This window comes from Pongo abelii, chromosome 9 (assembly GCF_028885655.2).
Source record: "Pongo abelii isolate AG06213 chromosome 9, NHGRI_mPonAbe1-v2.0_pri, whole genome shotgun sequence".
NCBI classification, from domain to species: Eukaryota; Metazoa; Chordata; class Mammalia; order Primates; family Hominidae; genus Pongo; species Pongo abelii.
Genome location: NC_071994.2, coordinates 95607540 through 95628572, shown reverse-complemented (window position 1 = coordinate 95628572; position 21033 = coordinate 95607540). Strand labels below are relative to the sequence as shown.

At 38.1% G+C, this 21033-nt stretch overlaps 1 protein-coding gene and 1 pseudogene across 12 annotated transcripts in view; one reads left to right on the top strand and one right to left on the bottom strand.

The window, feature by feature from the left end:
- The window catches only part of FAT3 (FAT atypical cadherin 3), a 673325-nt gene that overhangs the window by 165450 nt on the left and 486842 nt on the right, over nucleotides 1–21033 (bottom strand). The window lies entirely within an intron of this gene.
- LOC112135673 (small nucleolar RNA U13) lies at nucleotides 1848–1933 on the top strand (annotated as a pseudogene).

Sequence of the window (21033 nt, the reverse complement as noted above, 5' to 3'; positions counted from 1 at the left end):
CCCTGGAGGTAAAACTGGCACCAATAACGAACAAATGATCTATTCAAGGCTTCAAAAATATTTACAGGTTTGAGAGTAACTGGAAAGCAAAACATCAATGAACTTCCTTACACACATTTACATATTCAATAGCAAAACACCGAGCTTTAGAAGGAGGATAAAGGGTGTTGGACTGAAGGACATTCTAATAGCACCACAAATATTGTGAAATATTTTGCTTCAATAAATGCAAGTTGGTGGGTGATAGGGAAGACAACACAAAACCAAATTTGACTTAGCACCCAATTTCATAATGAAGGGTCAGCTATCATGGAAAGAACCTGTTCTGCTCATTTTAAAGAAATTGCTTTAGTTCTTAGGCATAAGAAGACCTATGATAAGGGCAAGAAGATGAAAAAAAAAAATTAAAAACTACATGATTAAAAATAGTCTTTTTTGAGATTTGAATGGAATATTCTCAAGACATAAATGGGCATTTTTCAGAAATTACAAGAAACAATGATTGATTGAGGAACTAAGCAGAATTTTGACACATGTTAAAAATACATTAATAAACAGGTTTGAAAACTTCTAGGAATCCCACATGGAGACTGGGGTTGGATGAGCAAAATTTTCTTCTAGCACAAATTCAAAAGCAGGCAAACATACATTTTATAAGGAGTATCATCAACTTCACAGTAACTTAAATTCTGTATAAACCACTAGACTTGGAGTCAAGATAAAAAGGACTATGGTCCTGTTCCTTTCCTTGCTACATGAGCCTTGGATTGGATCTCTCTAAAGCTCACGTCCTCACCTTCCAAATAGCCAAATAATGTCAACCTCATGGAGCTATAAATGTGATAATGTACATAAAAGTAATTGCAAACTCTAAAGTTCAGAGTTTATATATCAAAATTTTGATATATTAATTTTTCTTTTTGAGACAGGATCTCACTTCTGTCTCTCAGACTGAAGTACAGTGGTGTGATCACGGCTCACTGCAGCCTCGAACCCCTGGGCTCAAGCGATCCTCCCTCATCAGCCTTCTGAGTAGCTAGGACTACAGGCATGAGCCACCATGACTGGCTAATTTTTAAAGGTTTTTGTAGAGATGGGGGTCTCAGTATGTTGCCGAGGCTGGTCTCTAGGCCTCAAGTGATTCTCCCACCTCGGCCTCCCAAAATGCTGGGATTACACACACGATCTACCTGGCCCAAATACATTAATTTTAATCAATTTTTATATATGTTATGTATGTTTTATGTAGGAAAATCATGAAAACAGGAAAATAAAATATTTTTTAAAAATCACTCATGATCCCATTACTCAGAGATAATTACTAGACTGTCACAGATTCTGAGCATAGAATTTACTAAGAGTTTTAGAGTAGTCTTGTAGTCTCAAGAGTATTCAGATAAAATTGATGTTTAAAAATGTTTTTTTAAATTAAATTTCAACTTAATTTTTTAAAATAGTATGACCACCTGATCCTTCCATTCACTAAATACCATGATTATGTTAGTGTTTTCTTTTTTAAAATTTCAGTCTGGGGGCCAGGTGCAGTGGCTCACGCCTATAATCCCAGCACTTTGGGAGGCCGAGGCAGGTGGATCATGAGGTCAGGAGATCAAGACCATCCTGGCCAACATGGTGAAACCCAGTCTCTACTAAAATACAAAAAATTAGCTGGGCACGGGGGCGCGCGCCTGTAATCCCAGCTACTTGGGAGGTTGAGGCAGGAGAATTGCTTGAACCCGGGAGGCAGAGGGTGCAGTGAGCCGTGATCACGCCACTGCACTCCAGCCTGGGTGACAGACGGAGACTCCATCTCAAAAAAAAAAAAAAAAAAAAAAATTCAATCTGGGGTCCATTTGCAGTTCATAAGTGCGATGACTGGGTTTTCACACACGTGAGAGATGTGTCTCCCTCAAATCTTATTACCCATCTGATGTGAAAAAATAATAAAATTTCAGGCTGTTTTCCTGCATGTAGCCACACCAATAATAACAATGACATTTATCGAGTGCTGTGCATTTGTCAGTCAGTTTGCAAGCATACAACTGAGAAAGCAGCGCTGGCACCTTGTTCTCTACCAGGATGATCAAGTGCACCAGTAGCAGAGTCAGGGGAAAAAACAACTTTATATCTGGAAACAAACACATAGAACAAATAACCCTACCTTCAGGATAAGCAAAGCTTTGGGGCCCTTTCTGTGAATTGTGATTCTCAACAGAAACAATGTAACCCCTGTGTAGTGAGTTGAATGATGAAACCAAATATATCAAATCCTAATCTCTAGAACCTGTAAATGTCACCTAATTTGAAAAAGTGGTCTTTGCAAATGCGATTAAGGATCTTGAGATGAGGAGATCATCCTGGATTAACCTGGTGGGCCACAGATGACATCACCAATGTCCTTGTAAAGGAGACACAGGGAGATGAGGTTACACTCAGAAGAGGAAGAAACAGAGATTAGAGGGATGTGGCCACAAGTCAGGGATGCTGCCAGCCACTTGAAGCTCCAAGAAGCAAAGATTCTTCCCCAAAACCTCCAGAGGGTGCCTGGCCCTGCTGACACCTTCATTTCAGGTGAGTGAAATTGACATTGATCTTCCTGAAATTGACGTTGAACTTCCAGCCTCTAAAACTCTGAGAGAATAAATTCTTGTTGTTTTAAGCCAACAAGCTTGTGGTAATTTGTTTTATAGCAGCCCCAGAAAACAAAGATGCTGATTTTTTAAAAAACAAAAAAACCCCACCAAAACCTGGACTGTGTCTTTTATTCCAGCAGTCCAGTTCTGCTGAAGTCTAAACTTCTTTGTAAACACTGCAAGCAAAAACATTTTTGTCTCTTAGTGCTATTGACTGCTTTTTTTAACACAGCTATTTACATATTGTTTAGATACATCTTAATCACAGGGCATACATAGTTTCCTCCCGTCTTTCATTTATGTTTTTTAAACAAAGGCACACCGCCTGTGGGGTAGCCCTGCTCCACAAGGACTAGTTAAACAAACAAACAAACAAACAAAAAACAGAAAACAAATTCTAACTATTTAGAACTCCTCTTAATATGGACAACTCGTTTTCTGGTATTAGTTAAGGTAAAACACTGATGATTTCAGAAATAGCCTCTGAGAATCCTTAGATTTCTAATGAAGATGGTATTTGGGATGAGAAGCTCTAGACCACCACAGCTATGTAAAACCACTCCCTGGGAGGTGTCAGAGACCCAGTTGTTCAGTACACTTGTGCAGAGGCATGGGAGTGCCACCACTGGACAGCATGCTCTCTCAAAGGCTGGAGAACCCTGAGAAGAACAGCCAGCAACAAAGAAGTGCAAGAATAAAAATAAAAAGCAGCCAAGGAAAAGGAGCTGGGGAGGCCAGCCTCAGTGGCGGCATGGCAAATGGCAACGGGGGTCGCAAGCTGCAGGCTGAGAGAAAACTGGAGCCTGCAGGTAAGCTGTGAGAGAGAAGCACATGGAAAGTGGAGCCTGTCACTTTAAAGACAAAGATCACTCTAAGGCATGTGAGGAAAACATAAAGGACCCTGCACGAGATGAACACTGGAGACATTAACGGATGCCAGTCACTGCTCCTTAGGCAGTGCGTGCTGCCCATGGTCTATGTCGGTTCTGCAAACCTACCACGCCACCTACACCTGACTGATGATGATGCTCAGCACTGGTCCTCCTGTCTGTTTCACCAGGCCAGACTGCATTTTCTATTATACAATTTTTAATTACAAATCAATTAAAAATAAAAGGTTATCTACCAGGTCTTCCTCTCAGACACTCTCATTTCATACCATATTTTTTTTAAGCATTATTACAGTTCTAGCTAAATAATTATTTATGGCACTTTTACTTAATGTCTGTCTTCCCTGACAGGCTGTATCTCCCATGAGGTCGGTGGCAATGTCTGTCTCAATCACCATGTATACTCAGTCTCCTAACCAGTGACTCCTGGCACTTGATATATTTCTAAAAATAAGTCTTTGATTATCCAGCTTGTTCTCTGAGGGCACCAGGTATCAGAAAGAAGCCAAATTGCTAAAAATCTATATGCTGAAATAAACAATATATAAAACAACCAGCTTGCCAGAACCAATTTATCAAAAATCAATGTGCTAAATTTACCAAAACTTTGTTTTCTTATAGCTGTTTATGAAGTTAATCGAAATTCATAGTAGATTGAGTGGTTTTAAAAGCTTTCGAATATTTTAGGGAAGCTTTAGATGACAATTTTTTCATTTTGTCATAAGAGCAGTATTTTAGTAAATGTTCATTTTATTGAGATTTAAGAATCCTAGGGAGATTTGGACTTCTATTGAATAGATTTAACAGTAAGGTAAATGTGATAGTGTCCTGTTCTCTTATTTCCTTTCCATTGTTTTGGACAGTTTTTGCTTTTCATGTTGAATCTGTCAGCCCACTGCTACTGAGTTGACAAATCCCACTTAATACATGTCCCAGATACTAGATAATAACAAATTAGCTGACATAGGATGATTTTGGCCATTTCAGATTTCTTTAGCTGTTTTTAAGGTCATTTTCTATTATTTTTTAGTTTAACCATTCTTTAACAACCAGAGTGACTTAACCATAATTTGGTGCTTCTGGCAACATGTTAAATTTTATCACGTCACGTGTGAAGGGATCATTTCAAGCATCTGAGTATCTTTCCATCCTCTGAATGTCATTTAAAATATTTTGAATTTTAGGCATTTTATCATTCTTTTACTAAGCATTCGAAGAGTATATCAGCTTAAAATTTGTATTTCTAAAACAGCGTAACCACAATTTCACCAGTTCCCATTGATATGTTGTTCTGTGTCTTTTCTCAGCAAATTCATATTTTTGATGAATATATAGGATACCTGAAACTGCAACTGTTGACTATAAATATGCTTTTCTGAACATTAAACATATAATAAAACAATTAAACCACTTATATCCATAGTTTTTAAGAAGTTGATTATTCCTTGAAATGCTTCTATAAATATAGAAAAGGAAAACTCTGCAGTAGAACTTTCTAGAAATTGTCATAGCTATTAAACAATTCCATCTTACAGTTGATCTTTTATTAAAGTTTTTTAATTTTGTATGTTTTATTGGTATATAATCGATGTACATGTTTTCAGGGGACATGTCCTAATTCAATATACTTATATTATTTGTGAAGACCAAATCAGTGTCATTGAGATATCATCACCTTAAATAATTATTTTTTCCTTAGTAAATTTGATGAAGTGACTTAGAAAGCAGCATTATTTGAGTAATTGATTAAACATGCTTTTAAATGATAAATTTTAAAAAACTAAAAAATAATAAACTGTCTACTTTTAGAGGGATAATGGAGACATGGAAAGTCTCTCCAGTATGGCACCCTGACAAGGCTTTTGCAATTATTCCACTCTTGGCTCAATAGAAAAGGAGTCTCTATATAAAGAGGATTATAGCAGAGAAAGGAATGTCTAATTCAAAGGAAAATAGAACCGCTCTTTATCAGCGATGTTAGTTTGCTTCTAAGAAGCTTGCCTAGGACTTTTATAAATCTCAACTATATCTGAGGCAACAGCTTATAGAAAGCAAATAGTCATTTAAGGTGTCTTTTAAGATGCTAGACTTCTACATCCATAGAATTGGTTAAAAAAAAAACTTCCTAAGTAACAAGATCTTTTTTCTTTTTTTTCTTCTATTAGGTAATTGAAAGTGGGTATTTAATTGACACCATCACCCTGGGAGCTGTGTTTACAGAAAGTGGATGCCTAGGGATAGGAAAAGTCAAGCTGAACACTACACTTTGATAGGTAGTTGGGAGATGGATTTTTCTGTCTGAGACCCAAGCTTGAACCTGAAGAAGATTTTCACAGTTGAAATGTCACAGTTTTTAATGGCTGTGGGCAAAGGTCTTAGGTTCTGATGTGATTCATGTCAGATGTCAGTGGAGCTGGGAGTGTTTTTCCTGGCTGGCCCTCAGCATTCAGTCCCCCATATTTAAGAAGAGGCCCATTTCTTAGGAACAACTGGCAATGGGATAATGATCTCACAGTTTTAACAAGGTTGTGAGATTATATTGGGTGATTTCTCACTACCTGCTCCTGTTTTTCCTTTTGGTAGGTAGCTTAACAGATATGTTGAATTTTATAAATTTCTTCTGTAACATTAGTCAATTAGATTTAGGGTTTTTTCCATTCTTGTCTTGTGTGTTTCTCATTGTATTCAGGTGAATATTTTGGTTTGCTCCTGAACTTTTCTTATTGCTGTGAGAGAAGTTATAGCTGGCAAATGGACAGAATTAAAATAGATATTATAATATAGTTGCTTCTTAATTACTCAATGTGAAGTAACCATGCCACTGTAATTTTATTCCCATCTTGTGGTCTCCTGCTCCTCTGGATTTGGACACGTTTAATGGTGTGTACTTTAGGAAATCAAAACAATCTTTATGCTAGGTAAATCTATGGCAAAAGTTTGAAGCAAAATTTAAACAGTTTTAGCAAGAGCTGCTGTTATCCCTGCCCACTTCTAGTGGGGGTAATTAATTCAACATTTAATACACATGAATACTGTGAGTGTGTACTTAACATACCCAAATCATCTTCATCATGAGACTTAGTTTACTTAAATGGAAGGGATAAACTGGATAGCACAAAACCAGATTTAGCTAGATTGCTGTAGTGTTGAAGTGACTTGGATGGAGGTCTAGAAAGCAGCCTTATTTTAGCAATTGATTGACTATGAAATTGACTCTAAAAACGTCCATCAAATCTTGCAGCTCCTCCTATCAATAGGTGAATTCTATTTCCCTATCCTCTGAATCTGGGATGGCTTAGTAACTTGCTTTGACCAGTAAAATACAGTCTAAGTGACATGGTGCAAGTCCAGATCCTGAACCTCAAGAGGTTTTGTAGTTGCTGCTCTTGCTGTACTTGGAAACCTGAAACTACTAAGTGGCCAACCTAAAGGATGAGGGGCCACATGGAGGAGAACCAAGTGCCTCAGAAGATAGCCTGCCAACTGCCAGACATGTGAGTGGGTCTATCCTAGATCACCAGTTAGCCCTCTCACCAGTTCACCACAGTTTCTTGAAAAATCCCAGCAGAGATGAGCTGAGCCAGCTCAGACAAGAACAACACAACCCACCCACAACCCACACACAACACTGTGAGCTAAATAAAATGGTGTTGTTTTAAGCCACCATGTTTTGTTAAACAGCAATAGTAAGTAATACAGCTGGTTTTGTATTTTATACCTTTGAATCTCCAAGAGCAGCCTCTATCACAATGGAACTCAATAAATACCTGACGATTGGTGATATGGTTTGGCTGCGTCCCCACCCAAATCTCATCTTGAATTCCCACGTGTTGTGGGAGGGACCTGGTAGGAGGTACTTGAATCATGGGGGCTGGTCTTTCTCGTGCTGTTCTCGTGATAGTGAGTAAGTCTCATGGGATCTGATGGTTTTAAAAAGCGGAGTTTCCCTGCACAAGCTCCCTTGTCTGCCACCACATAAGCCATGCCTTTCACCTTCTGCCATGATAGTTAGGCCTCCCCAGCCACGTGAAACTGTAAGTCCAATGAACCTCTTTCTTTTGTAAATCACCCAGTCTTGAGTATGTTTTTATCAACAGTGTAAAAATGCACTAATACAGTAAATTGGTACCGAGAGTGGAGCCCTGCTGAAAAGATATCTGAAAATGTGGAAGTGAATTTGGAACTGGCCAACAGGCAGAGATTGGAACAATTTGGAGGTCTCAGAAGAAGACAGGAAAATATGGGAAAGTTTGGAACTTCCTAGACACTTGTTTAATGGCTTTGACCAAAATGCTAATAATGATATGGACAATGAAATCCAGGCTGAAGTGGTCTGAGATGGAGATGAGGAACTTGTTGGCAACTGGAGCAAAGGTGACTCTTGTTATGTTTTAGCAAGGAGTCTGGAGGAATTTTGCCCCTGACCTAAAGATATGTGGAACTTTGAACTTGAGAGAGATGATTTAGGGTATCCGGTGGAAGAAATTACTAAGCAGCAAAACATTCAAGAGGTGACTTGGGTGCCGTTAAAGGCATTCAGTTTTATAAGGGAAACAGCATAAAAATTTGGAAAATTTGCAGTCTGACAATGCAATAGAAAAGAAAATCCCATTTTCTGAGGAGAAATTCAAGCTGTCTGCAGAAATTTGCATAAGCAAAAAGGAGCTGAATGTTAATCCCCAAGATAATGGGGAAAATATCTCCAGGGCATGTCAGAGGTCTTCAAGGTAGTCCCTCCCATCACAGGCCCAGAGACCTAGGAGGAAAAGATGGTTTCGCAGGCCAGGCCCAGGGCCCTCATGCTGTGTGCAGCCTAGGGACTTGGTGTCTTGCATCCCAGCCACTCCAGCCATGGCTGAAAGGGGCCAACATAGAGCTCAGAGCATGGCTTCAGAAGGTGCAAGCCCCAAGCCTTAGCAGCTTCCATGTTGTATTGAGCCTGTGAGTGCACAGAAGTCAATTATTGAGGTTTGGGAATATCCACCTAGATTTCAGAAGATATATAGAAATGCCTGGGTGTCCAGGCAGAAGCTCGCTGCAGGGGTGGGGCTCTCATGGACAACCTCTGCTAGGGCAGTGTGAAAGGGAAATGTGGGGTCGGAGCCCCCACACAGTCCCTACTGGGGTACCACCTAGTGCAGCTGTGAGAAGAGGGCCACTGTTCTCCAGGCCCCAGAATGGTAGATCCACTGACAGCTTGCACCGTGTGTCTGGAAAAGCTGCAGACACTCAATGCCAGCCCATAGAAGCAGCTTGGAGGGAGGCTGTACCCTGCAAAGCCACAGAGGCAGAGCTGCCCAGGGCCGTGGGAGCCCACCCCTTGTATCAGCATGACCTGGATGTGAGACATGGAGTCAAAGGAGATCATTTTGGAGCTTTAAGATTTGACTGTCCCACTGGATTCTGGACTTGCATGGGGCCTGTAGCCCCTTTGTTTTGGCCAATTTCTCCCATTTGGAATGGCTGTATTTGCCCAATGCCTATACTGCCATTATATCTAGAAAGTAACTAACTTGTTTTTGATTTTACAGGCTCATAGGTGGAAGGGACTTGCTTTGTTTCAGATGAGACCTTGGACTGTGGACTTTTGAGTTAATGCTGAAATGAGTTAGGACTTTGGGGGACTGTTGAGAAGTCATGATTGGTTTTGAAACATGAGATTTGGGAGGGGCCGGGGTAGAATGAAACATGAGATTTGGGAGGGGCCGGGGAGAATGATATGGTTTGGCTCTGTTCCCACCCAAATCTCATATTGAATTCCCACGTGTTGTGTGAGGGACCCAGTGGGAGGTACTTAAATCATGGAGGTGAGTTTTTCCTGTGCTGTTCTCATGATAGTGAATAAGTTTCACGGGATCTGATGGTTTTAAAAAGAAGGGTTTCCCTGCACAAGCTCACTTCTCTTGTCTGCTGCCACATAAGATATGCCTTTCACCTTCTGCCATGATTGTGAGATCTCTCCTGCCATATGGAACTGTGAGTCCAGTAAATCTCTTTCTTTTGTAAATTGCCCAGTCTCAGGTATGTCTTTATCAGCAGCATGAAAATGGACTTAATACAATTGGCATGAGCATCAAGGATACAACATTTGTATCTCATAAGATGCACCCACAGCCACAGACAAGATTTGACTTTTAGAAAAATTCGTTAGGCAGTTGAGGTTTGCACCTTTAATACTGCAATTGCAATTTGTTTCAACTGAGGATTTATTAGGATCATTACTGTTTATGTAAGTGTATGTCAATTAATCCATTATTTCATTCCTTCACCAGGACAGAGCTGTTTAAAAAAAATTAGCTTTACTGAGATACAATTTATATACCATAAAGTTTACCTGTTTAATGTGTACAATTAAATTGTTTTTATATATTTACAGAGTTGAGTACTCACCATGATAATCAAATTTTAGAATATTTTCAATATCCTCGAGGACACAGCTTTTCACTTCATTTTTTCTATTACTAATAGCTAATAAGGCCCTTTAACCTTTCATTTAATTTTATAATAACCTATTTCTTGCATTATCCTGATTTGCCATATTGCAACACAGGCAGTGTGCATTGTTACTAAACAAACATGCTATTGGATACATGGTATTGGGGGACAACACACACTGGGCGCCTGTTGTAGGGGTTGGGGGAGGGAGAATGTCAGGAAGAATATCTGATGGTTGCTGGGCTTAATACCTGGGTGATGGGATGATGTGTGCAATAAACCACCATGGCACATGTTTACCTATGAAACATCCTGCACATGTACCACTGAACATAAAATAAAAGTTGAAAAACAAAAGAAATGAATGCTATAACATTTGGAATCCTGGACTATCACACAAAAATCCTAAAGGGATAAAAAACACTGAGTTCAAATATCATTTACATTAAGGGACCTTATTTAGCATATTTTGAATTTGAAGCACAGGTATAGTTTAATAATAAGTCATTTTTACAAATGAAAACAGTCAAGTAAATTTAGATGGCTACACTTCAAATTGCTATTAGAAAGGATGAAGAAGAGTTAAATTACAGAAGCTGCAGCATGAAATCTGGAAATAAGGATGAGGAGAAAGATAAATGAAAACAGTTGAGGGTATGTGGCACACTTCTAAAAGTGTTAGAAAACACTTTTCACCACTCTTTCGTCCAATTTGGAATACTGTCAAATTAAAAGTCCTTCACCAAATGCTTCACAGTTCACTATGTTAAGACATGTTTTTCAATGAAAGCACATCTCCAACTGTATGGCAAAAATGGCAGGAAAACAGATTCATTTTACAGAAACGAACTATGTAGCTCTCTTTATGTGTATCCATCTATTCCCTGAGAAAAGGTTAACCTAATTATATTTTTAAAGCATTTTAAATTATAGACTAAAGCAATGGTATTAGCAATGACTTATTGTTTCATTTTTAGTGTATCAAGCTTTAGGTGAAAGAAGAGAATCAATCCCAGAGATTCAAAGATATTAAAGTGCTTGTGACGATCAATTGGTAATTATTCCACAGCAGTGCTTAAAGCCTCAGGGTTAGGCACTATGTTAAGGAGAAGATATAGACGAAAATCAACCTCTTACTCTACTTTAAAAAGATCCTTCAGGATATCTCTGGAAAGTAGATGTATTTCAAATTCTAGATCCCTATATCCTATGAGTTCTGGTCATAAATGATATTAATCAAGCCCCTGCCCCTGTGGTATAGAAAAAAATCCAGGAAGTTTAATGTGACAAACATTTCTTGATCCCTTTAAACGTGCTGTAGGAGACATAAAGGTAAAGAACACGCCACTTCTGCTGGAGCAACCAGACAGCATTACTCCTTGCTTTTTCCCAAACACCAGGTTTCCCCAAACAGGGGAAGGGCAACGGAATGTAGTCTTACTTGAATATTTTCCAGTGTGTAAGCATCCATTTATTAATTATTAGTACCATATCTACTTACAAAGAAAGTTTGTGGAGACTTACAGAAAATTATACACACACACACACACACACATGCACACACACATACATAGAGTTGGTTCTCCTGTATCCATGGGTTCTGTGTCCAGGATTCAACCAATCTTGGATAAAAAATATTTGGAGAAGAAAAAAACATCTGTACTGAACATGTATGTACAGACTTTTTTCTTGTCCTTGTTTCCTAAGTAATACAGTATAAAAACTATTTACATGGTATTTACACTGTATTAGGTATTATCAGTAATCTACAGATGACTTAAAGAATACAGGTGGATGTTTATAGCTTATATGCAAATACTACATCATTTTATGTAAGGGACTTGAGTATACATTGATTTTGGTATCTGAGGGGGTTCTTGGAAGCAATCCTCCACAGATATTGAGAGACGACCATACATATAAAATTAAAAGAAAGATAAAAAGACAAGAACTGGTAGATAATAATGTGAGAATATCTAGGGTAAGGGAACCTCCTACAGTTTAACACAACAGTTTCCTTCTATAAGTTGGCTGAACTCCTCATCTACTAGAGGAGGAAATGTTAACTGGCCCAGCTCTAAACTCTGAGACACCTGCTGCATGGGTCTGTCCTAGGAAACAGTGACTAAAATAGACAGCCATGTGCTGAGCAGCACTTTTATAAAATATTCAGAGATAGGTGTATACGGCTGTGTAGTATAGCTTCAATAAATATCAGGAACCTAATACTGTAAAAATATTTCCGTGGAAAGCTGGAGAAACCTAATCCAGGTATGTGGTGTTCTGGTGATGGGACTTGATACAAGGATATAGCTCAAAGCATAGAGAAGAACCAAAGGCTAACATTTCTTACCCATTTCTTTAGAGGTATCAACTGTTAGGAGATGCAGAGCAGGTCATTAAAATTTAAGATTATTAGGATTAAAAACTCAAGATCATTAGACTCAGAGTGCATTCATTCTGTAATGAGACTGTAAGCATCAGGACTGGATACAGCAAAACTAATGTTCACTTGTAGAAATTCATTCATATATATTTACTGATCACTTTCTATGTACCAAACACTAATCTAGAAGCCAGAGATTTGGTAGAGAACAATGTATGCTTGGTTTCAGTCATTACTGAGCTTACTGTAGAGGATGGAGAGGGTAGAGAAATAAAGAATAAATATTTTTAAATGACAATTTCAGATGCTATGTACTAGGAAGACACTAGTAAGAAAGAGTAATAACAAGATTGATGCCATTTTTCATTTTGACTGCTGACAGCCTTCTGCCCCATCACAATCCTGTCCCTGTCTGCTCCACATGTGGGCACATTAAGAAACCCCAGGTACTTCCTCCTTTGGTGCTAGCAGGAAGGTCAAACCACGTGGGCCCCAGCTTGAGCACAGGAACCCTCACCTAGTCCTACCCCCACTTACCATATAACCCCAAGCTCATCTCCATTTCCTACTTTCAGAAGCCATTTGTGGACCAGTTTGGGAGCCCACCCTGTTCTCCCCAGAAAGCTCATATGCAAGTAATAAACCTTTACATATACTTTTGGTGTGTGTGTGGCATCGTGGTCTTGACTTTCCAACCAAAGTTTAGTTGAAGGGTCTATCTTGCCACCAGGGAGTGACCACATCATGAAAACTGGTCAATGTCTCAGGATTATAGGCACAGTGAGAAGAGAAGCCAGGTCTCTTGGGGCTGAGCTTCTGAAAGTTCAGCATCACTTCTACTATAAGCTACTGGTCACAGCAAGTCACCAAGCCAGCCCAGATCCAAGGGGGCATGGAAATAGCCTCCAGCTCTTGAAAGAAAGAGTTGCAAGAATTTGTGGCCATTTTTGCAATCCACCATGACTATTTAGCTGAATCTAGCTTGCTACCATCCAGTTTACTCATTTCATGATGAGTAAAAATATAATAAAGATCATGGCTGGTGATTTTATTCTGATGCAGGGCTTCTCTTCTTTTTTAAGAAGTGAGGGTTGTGGTCCCAATGAGACAAATCTTACTCATCTTTGTCCCCATCACATTGACCACAGAACCTGCATATCTTAGGCTCTGAAAGATAGCTGTAGAAGTGAACTAAAATCAATTTTAAGTTAAGAACAATGTAATAGCTAAAGCACAGGAATTAAAGGAAAAAAATCTGTCATAAAACATTTTGAAAAAAATCTTCCATATATGTTCATACATTATCTCACAACACATTCACATTTTTCAGCCATTTGAACACGGTGGTATCAAACTGAGATCTCTTGTCAGGTGGATGACAAAGCCATTCTGGATAATTCTGACAGTTTAATAACATAATTAACCACCTGATCTGTAGGAGGGTGAGTCATGATGAGCTTCCTGACAGAGCTGTGAGAGGATACAACTGCTCATCTTTGGAAGTACAATGCACACACCCCACAATTGTATATACGCCCTTTAGCTGAAGCGCTGAATTAGGACCCCCATTGGAAAGCAAACATGTCTATTTGACAATGGATATTGCTACTTTTCCTAGTCCTCAAAATACCCTTCTGCATTTGCATCTATTGAGCAAAATAGTTATTGAATATGCTAAAACTGTGCTAGGTACTGGGGACAAAGAAACATGGAGGATTTTTTGACGTGAAGAAGGAAACTAACAGTTGATACAGTTGATATATTACTGTATGCAAGACATTCTGTTACTCTCTCCACACATGCTTTCTACACAACACATAAAACAACCCGATAAGGTGGTTGTTATTATCTTCATTTTACAACTGAGGATACTGAGACTATCACAGAGTAAGAATTTGCTCTAGATCATTCAGCAAATATATGGCAGAATCTTGATTCAAACCTTGGTCTGCCTGAACCTACATCCAGCCTCTTTCCACCAATATGGCTTAACATCAGCCTGCAACAATGGGTTTCTTCCAGCTATGCAAATGTTCCATCAGTTGTTATTCACTGTAACAACATTAAATCTCTACTACAATCATAAAGGGAAACCTCCCTCCTTTTCCCAAATGAATCTCTCTCTAGATTCCATTTCTACATCATAGCAATTAGGCTGGGATGATGTGTTCATCAAAGTGACTCTGGTGAGTGAATTGCCTAATCCTTCATGTCAACCCCAGGTACACATGCAAGTAAAAAGAAAATTAAAATATATGGACCCTAAGTCCAACTCACCTGTGCCAGAAACACTGCAGTTGCCATAGTGATTATTTCAACAGGCAGAGTTAAGAACCTTATGGAAATGAGTAAAACTAAGATATATGCAAATTTTCTGTAAAAGTAAAAAGATAATTTTTGTATATTTTTTCCAGAAAACTCTTATGGAAGCCTTTTTTTTTTTTCCTGAACTGGAAACTCAAAGCACAAGTCAAGAGTAGATCAGTCCTCAGCTCATATACTGATGGCAAATGAGAAAGAGCTAATTAGGCAGGCAGTTGCTAGCAGGATGACCACCTCACTTCATTTAAAGGGAAGAAACACAAATGAAGCCAACCAAACTTATGATGTCTATACATTCCTGCTACTGAACACCAGCTTCTGACATCCATGAGGAAGAACTATCCTTGTTCCTTCCTTCACTCCTTCCTATTCAATCACTGAGTTTTGCCCATTTATCCAGGTATCTTTTATCTTACTGCTACCACTACCTGCAGTTGGATAGCAATCCCCTCACACCTGGATTTGCCTCCTCTTAACCAGCTGGTCTGATCCCAGACTGCTTCTAACTCCAAAGTCCTCTTTTCCCAGATAAACTGTCTTTGTATATGACGTTGATCATGCCACCATCCTGCTAAAAAACCTTTTATGGTTCTGTATTTCATTCAAGTATCTAGTCGAAACTACTTCAATTTCCCTCCTCTACTGCTCTCCAAATCCTACTTCCACTGGCAGGTAGGCTACTCCTGTCACAGTCTCCCAAGGGTGCCATATGCATCCCTCTTTATGTCTTCTGCTTGAATCATCAGTGTTCTCTTCTTTTACGTTGATCTTCTTATCCAAGGCCCAGGTCAAGTCTCTCCTCTTCTGTGAAGTCCTCCCTGATAAGTGCAGGCATTAACTTTATAGCACATACAAGTTGTTTCTCAAAGTTGGGTATAAAATTTTATCATGTGCTGTCCTACAGTTCATCAGTACTTCACCTGTGTTATTCTGGTATCCTCAACTGTTTTAGGGTAACTTTGGGTGTAATTATGTTTTATATGCTGGAAGTACGTGTGTGTGTATGTGTGTGTGCATGCACATACGTGAGTGTGTTTATGGTTAATTATCAATTGTGGACTGTCAATTAAATCTCACACCAAATATTTGTGTATTCTCATGAGTGATAATTTCTATCAACTTAATGTTAATTAATTTTTTATTTTTATTTATTTATTTTTGAGACAGAGTCTTGCACTGTCACCCAGGCTGGAGTGCAGTGGCGCAATCTTGGCTCACTGCAGGCTCTGCCTCCTGGGTTCACACCATTCTCCTGCCTCAGCCTCCTGAGTAGCTGGGACTACAGGCTCCCGTCATCATGCCCAGCTATTTTTCTTTTTTTTTTAGTAGAGACGAGCTTTCACCGTGTTAGCCAGGATGGTCTCAATCTCCTGACCTCATGATTCGCCCACCTCGGCCTCCCAAAGTGCTGGGATTACAGGTGTGAGCCATCACACCAAGCCCATTTAACATTAATTTAAATATTCCCAAAACATTTATTACATTTATGACAACTTTTGGTTTTTTTTTTTTTTTTTTTTTTTTTAAGTAGGCTAGTTGTCCTGTAAGTCCCAAATCCATGTAACAAAAAACAACCCATACCCCATAAACTACTGGAATGTTTTAAAAAGCTAAAGATTCTGTCAGGTAACCCCAACAGTCTTTTCTTTTTAAAGAAGCAATAAAATAACCGAGACCAGGGTTTTCAGAACAATTTGGTATTTCCCTTCACGGATCATTCACTCATTCATTCATTCATTCATTCAGCTAAATAGCTCCAGGGTGCTTATTAGATGCTAGAAACTGTGTTAGTGCTAAGGATACCATTGATTTTATTGGTATTAAAACTACCTGTAGTTTCTAAAAAGCCAAGAGGAAAATGCAACTTCATAGGAGAAAATATGTGGAAACTGCTAGATATTCCACAATCTAGTAATAGCTGAATTAGGTTGAGGGACGAACTGGATTGTTCTGATAAAGAACTTGTTCTAGGATCTTTTGATTTCTTTCCCAATTTCTGCCATGGATCAAAGTTTGATTGAGGTTGGTCAAAACTGTTTAATCATCATAGTTTTCAAATTTTTTTTTCCTTCTTTGTGCTTTCGGGGAATATGATATGGATGGCTTCCAGGGCAGAGATTAGAAACAACAGTGTACTGAGCCTCATCAGTGTTTTAGTGTGGGAAGTACAGTTTTTCTGCTTTTTAATGAATTCTTGTACAACCTAATGGCTTTGCTCCAAAAATGTCCTACTGGAGTGGAGAATTATCTTACATGGGTCTTTACACTTCCAAGCTTTAAGCCTCAGAATGAGCATTAAATTAAAATTCCCTGCACCTAGTAGGCAGAACATTGTGACACTCAAAAGATGTGAAAGTGCTAAGTGAATTCGGAGCAATATTATCACCACTGCATATTTATTGAGTTCAACAGGGTGCTAAGTACTGTACAGACAGATAATACAAGCAGTCTATAAAAAAAAAAAAGAAAAAAGAAACCACAGCAATAGTCTCATAAGAACTCTCTCATTCATCTGCCCTAGGGATAGACACTGTAACTAGACTTGTTAGAGAGAGTCTCCTCTTTTCAAAAGTATCCTCAAGGTTCTTAATGCTTTTGTTTGATTTGAACGTAGTCAATTTTCTACAGTTACCATTTATGAATGTGACCAAGTCTCCCAATTTCAAAATTACCATAAGAATGCTGCAGGCATTAAACTGAAGAAGAACTTCATCCCTTTGCAACAGAAAATTATGAACTGAGTTTTCTGGGAAATCTTAAAGAAATCAGTTGTAAAATATGATATACATACAATTATGTTTTTGATTCAACTGGGAAAACATGCATTTTCAAATTTAATAATATTGGTCTTTTTAACTAGCTTTCAATTTTCTGAAAAATGCAAATTTGAAAGCCAAAAGAATTTAAATAGTTTAGTTTTAAAGAGTGAAAACTACTGAAAGTTAAAGCATGAAGTGAATTTCCTATTTTTAAACAAATCTAGATACAAATAGAGAAAAAATTAAAGTACGGGGTACCCAAGATGTAAGAACCAATATGCATGTGGATGAGCACAAAGAATAACTTTGCATATCCAGAAACTAACTGAGTTTCAGAATCCTGGCTTACTTTATTTAAATGCCAGCCCATCAGGGTTAAGAAAAAAAATTGAGCACTTTAGAGAAAATGGGTTATAAACTGTCATTGTTGAGTTTAGTGTTCTGACAACTTTGAAAGTAACTACAATGTAATTTCCCAAGTTGGTAGCTAAAATAATAGAACATCTGGATGCCATTGAAATGCATGACAATCAAGGAGAGAACAGAAAAGCAGTGAGAACAATGCTTTTCCCTTTGCTTATCATTCTTTGCAGTTTTGAACTCTTACTCCAAACCTCAGTTGTGGTAGTCAAGGGCAACTCCCTTCTCAAAGATTCACGTACGATTTCTAAGATCCCTGGGTCCATCTCTGGGTCTACTTATAGCTTCCAGAAGCTGTATTTTTCACCAACTTGCCTTCTTAATCTCTTATGTCAGACTTTAAGCCTGAACACCTGTGTGAGGTGGTAAGCAGTGTGCAGTGTCTTTTATGAATTGGTCAGAGTGCTGATTTCAAGTTTGTAAGCTGGGGCTGGCCTTTGGAAATGTACACATCTCCAGATAATACCATTTATTAAACAACTTCAGCCTCATGCATTCTGTCCTTCCGGGAGCAAGTAACCCTACTGTGGAAAACACAATTAAGTTAAACTGTAGGTGGTTCAGAAATATTTGTGTTACCAACTGGCAACCTTATAGATGGTGTTTTCTGCTAGTTTCTGAACTGCCCTTGTCATTTGTTAGGCATTTATAGTTACATATTTATGCCTTTGGAAATATCTGGGCAAAAGCCTAGAGAGCTAAAGCTCCTCTCAGGTAAGAACTAATTGTAAAGTTGAGTTGAGATTAGTATTCTCTTTCCTCTGTCTAAACACGATGAAAAGAGAAGGTGAGAATATTTTTTTTTCATTTTAATTCAGCTAATATTTACTTAGAGTCTAATAAATACAAAGTCAGTACCAGGAAGAAAACAAAAAAAGTCATTAAGGACCTTGTAATCTATGGTTTCACAACCATAGATTATATATTTTTTCATGAATTATATATTCTTTACATTTTTCATGAATTATATATTTCTTTACATTTTTACTCTCAAAAAGGGATGTTTTATAGAAGCATATTATTTTTCATACCCTCCCTCCGTGAAAACCACATTTCAAGGTTGTCTGAAAGTGGGGTTTCTCTGAGTACAGACATGACTTATTCTTGGCATGCACATAAGAGTCTTTCCAGAGTCCCTTTTTCTTAATAGCTCCAAGTTGGAACTGATGGGGGATGTGTGGCAGGAGACAGGGGCTGCTCTTCTTTCTCCTCATTCTACCTGCGTCATCTGAAGGGATTTTGCTTTTAAACATGGGAAGGCATATGTGCCCTCTCAGAGACATGTCAAGCCTCAGCTACAGTTTGGTTTGGATCCTTTCCCTCTTTTTAACACTACAATTTGTCACCAGTAGAGAATGCAGACAGCTATGCCAAATGCGAATGTCGCTTGCATGCCCACATTTGGCAAATGTTTATCCAGATCTTTAGTTTGGGATTTAAATAATCCATCATCAAGCAGATGACTTCTAAGGTACTATTTAGCTCTGAAATTTTATGATTCTGTGGGATTTATTTGTACTTTTGTGAAAAGGTGCTTACAATATATCATTTTGTCTTCAATGATGAAATGTTGTAAGGTAGAATATCAAACTACACTGGAAGAAAGGAGAGTAGTTGATATTTGTGGGTAACCTGTTCAGATGTCTAAAGTTACATATTTAGGTTACACGTTTAGGTTCTTGATATAATTTTTCAAAGGACATGAATTAATATGCAGTACTCTTTTCCAAATGTTTCAAAGATATTTACATAAACATTTCTTACACTGTATAATTTTTCCTTCAGTAGGTAAATGCTATAAGGTAGAGTATTACATATTACAGCTCCAGCCAAGGGATAGATTTTTGTTCATATTTGTGTGCAATCTGATCAAGTATTGGCAATAATCTGCCAAATTACATTAGATGATGTCCAGGGTCTTTCCTTTAGCTGATCCAGAGGCAGAAGTGAAGGCTAGTAAATGGCTTGAAACTGGGCACCAAATCAACACTACAGAAGTATCACTAGGGCCTCCTGGGGAGCTGGGCTATATTCATGCGATATTCTAGAAAAAGTGATAGGTAGTTCCTACTTAAGGTCATTGGCAGCTCTACCCTAGATTGCTATTTAATGAGATTCCATGCAATGGAAAAAAGTAACATATTGAATGTAAATATATTAATATAGAAAAATGTCCATAATAAATAAGCAAGGATATGAAACTATACATAGTATTTATTAGATTTTTTCACAAATTTTATGCAGGATTATATGAAACATATGTGTATACATATATACATAAATGTAAAAGAAAGTTCTGAAAGATTATTTACCAAAATTTAAAACACAATCATCAATTCATGGAAAAACTATGAATACTATTAAATGTTTTTATTCGTTTATCTTTGTTTTCTCTGTTTTTTTAAAATTTTCTTACAATGAACATGTATCATATATTATCATAGTTACATGATTCTCATATTTCTATAATTGGAAATAATTGTATTTTTAAAAATCCTACCACAGGCAGTATGTAATTTCTGAAAGAAGAGTTTTGGAACAGGCTTTTTCTCCCTTTCACCTAGGTATGTACTTGCTTGACACCATGAGAAACTGAGTTCACTCTTCCTTACATGTTGATGTCCTTGTGGCATGACAGGAACTTTTAAATGAATTGCTTCTGGAAGCATCATTTTTGAAGACGGGTAAATGGTTTTGTGCATGTATCAAAGCACACATCATGGGTCTGTCACGGCCTTGCACAGAGATATTTGTAATTCTTCATTCAGAGGTGAAGCAAGCATGCCCTGGCTACTGCTGATAGAGACAGAACAACACCTTCTGTTGTAAAAAATGCTAAATAAAAAATCCCATTCTGTTCTGGCTGATACCAAACAAACGCATCTCTAATTCCTGCATACCTCAAGAGTCTGTCTGCTGCTGTTATATCTCCCTGCCAACAAGGCTGTAATATTGCTTTAAATTTGACTACAGTCCTTTCTGACTTTTTCACCTAATGAGAAGAGGTTCTTAGGCCTTGGATGGCAAAGATGGGACATGCAAAGTTGAGACTTTGCCAAAGTTATTTGCAGTGACAAGAAGAATGCTATATACCATGAAGAGAAAATCTCAGTCATTTGGTATCCTATGGGATCAAAATTTGCTTTCATAGCCTTCAATTAAAAAACAAAGCAAGAACAAATTAAGCC